Genomic DNA, 2,992 nt, shown 5'->3' on the forward strand with positions numbered 1-2,992 from the left:
CAACATACAAAATTAATCATATTTTCAATTATTCAATTCATAATTAAAGTTTGGACAAAAATTATGTTAGAATATAATTAGGATCCATTAGAATTATTTAGTATATTTGAATATTTATTATAGAATATTATGCATTGATTATTACGATTTTTTTAACACCTATAAATACCCTTCTATATTGTATCATTCCAGACAACTTGAATAGACAATTTGATTACATTCAATAATACACAAATCTTTCCTCCAGTTTAGTCTCTTATTTCTAATATGGTATCAGAGCCATGGTATCCTCCTCGAAGAGAATATATTATTTTTCTTGCGATGAAATCATCGTAGTTTTTTCACTTTTTTTTTCTATGACATTTTTCCTTACCTTTTGTAACTCCATTGATACATTTTCACTTCAACAACTAGCATATTTTATCTGTCCTGTATTTTTTTGAGTCGAATGATCAAACACCATTGTCATCCGCTGCTTACCTATTTTCATGAAGAAATCATATAGTTTTCCCTCTCTTTAGGTAGTTCTGTCTGCGTTCTCTCGTGGCAGTTCCATCTGCGTTCTCTCGTGGCAGTTTCGTTTGTGTTCTCTCGTGGCAGTTCTGCGTTTTCTCATGACAGTTCCGTGTGTTTCGTCTGTGTTTCTTTATGGCAGTTCCATCTGCACCTCCTTCAAACAAGCGGCAGTTCCGTCTGCGCTTCCTTCACACAAGCGGCAGTTCCGTCTGCGCTTCCTTCAGACAGCGGCAGTTCCATCTGCGATTCCTTCAGACAGCAGCAGCTCCATCTGCGCTTCCTTATGGCAGTTCTGTCTGCACCCGCGGCAGTTCCATCTGCGTTTCCTTCCGACAGCAGCAGTTCCGTCTGCATCCGTTCTATTAGTTTATGCATTTTTTATTTGGTTGTTTTAAAAATGTTTCAAACTCAAGTTGTCATTTGAGTTTGAGGGGATGTTAGAATATAATTAGGATCAATTAGAATTATTTAGTATATTTGAATATGTTACTTGATATACTAGCTTAGCAATTAGTAGTTAATTGATTTACTAGTTGTAACAACAAATTAGTTAGACAAGTAGCCTATAATAGAAACAACAAATTAGTTAGAAATTATAGTTAGCCCCTAATTATTCTAACTCAGTTGGTTAGATGACCAATATATATATCTGATTGTTGTAACACTGAGAGAACAAGTACTCTCATTTTCTTCTCCCTGTTTCTAAGTTTGCTCTATTCTCACACTCCCCTTCCGCACCTTCAACAGAATATTTATTATAGAATATTATGCATTGATTATTACGATTCTCTTAGCACCTATAAATACCCTTTTATATTGTATCATTTCAGACAACTTGAGTAGACAATTTGAATAGACAATTTGATTATACTCAATAATACACAAATCTTTCCTCCAGTTTAATTTCTTGTTTCTAACAAATAAATTTCGAAACATGCACTAAAGGGTTATTTTTTTAGATATTGGATAAAGATGAGTGTAATCTTTTAATATTAAAAGTTACGGTGTTTTGCAAAATTTTGCGATTATAAAATTTATAGGGGATAAATTGTCAGAGCAAATTTTTTTTAGTTCATCAAGAAATTGTTAAATTTTTTACTTAAAAAATAAATAACAAATACATTAAAAAAATTTATATTAGCTAAATTCTTAAAATAAAAAATGTATAGAAAACTATTTGATATGTGTATTAAATGAGCATAGAATTTATTACAAGCAATAATTTGCAGACGATACCGCAAGCAAATGTGATTTTAATGAAACGAGATAAAGATGAAGATATGTATTGGAAGATAGTAGCAAGCAATAAATGTGAGTGCTGTTAACATTGAGAAGTTGCATCATCATTGTCATGGAGAGAAGTTGCACAAACAATGAATGAAAAAGCAATTAAGCTTTTAATGTTGCAATGCAAATTTTGGTTCTTCAGTTTGCACAGAAGAGGGATGAGAGAGAGAATGCAGATGATGATGGTGACAGCATTAATGGCATAGAGAAGTGAGAAGAAAATGGAATGCATTAATGGAGGATTCTCTATCAGAAAAGTCAGTGTTGGGATTAAACATCCAACACACTCACACAGTTACAGGAGAAGGACATCAGCATTTAATGTAACGTGCATTTATTTTCATCCAGGTACGGACACACTAGCTTTTTTGGATTATTACATCTTACAGTAATGCTTATTTTAGAACTTTTTTATTTTTAATATTGGAGTTTTTTTAAAATATGAATTATTAGGATATTATTTTTAATTGTAAAACTTTAATTAGAGAAATAGAAATTAGATTATCCAATTTATTAGAGGTACAGAAATTGAATCGTTCGATTTTTAGAGGTATACAAATTGGATCGTCCGATTTATAGAGGTACAAAAATCGGACCCTCCTATTTGTGTATTTTCTACAATTTTAAAAAACATAAAAAATTACAATATTAAGAATATCACTACTTTTACTTTCATAACAAAAAAAAAAAAAATCAACCCTTATTTTAAACCAATTTATATTATTTGAGTGTTCAATTTACTAAATATTCATTTGATTAAAAAGACATAAAAATAAGTCATTAAATTAACTATTATATATTTATATATAAATATATATTATTTAATTTATTTTTAATATATATTTTATAAAGAAAAGGACAAATAGGTCCCTGACTTTTTGCTCCGTAGACATTTTCGTCCCTAACTATTGAAAAATACTCACAGCATTGTTCTTTTTTTTTTTACTAAAAATAGGAGACTTGAACCCACAACCTCTTAATTGAGTATGGAGAGATTATGCCATTTGAGCTATTACTCATTGGCACACAGCATTGTTCTTATTTTATACTTCACTAACATTTTTATTAAAAAACTTGATTCATTTGTATATTTAGATGAATTGAGAAGTTGGTTATAAAATTTCTTTTGTACATATTGTATAAAAAACGAAAATTCATATTTTCATAAAATATATTCCGAATTTTTATC

The sequence above is a fragment of the Arachis ipaensis genome, chromosome B04, assembly GCF_000816755.2.
Source record: "Arachis ipaensis cultivar K30076 chromosome B04, Araip1.1, whole genome shotgun sequence".
Taxonomy (NCBI): domain Eukaryota; kingdom Viridiplantae; phylum Streptophyta; class Magnoliopsida; order Fabales; family Fabaceae; genus Arachis; species Arachis ipaensis.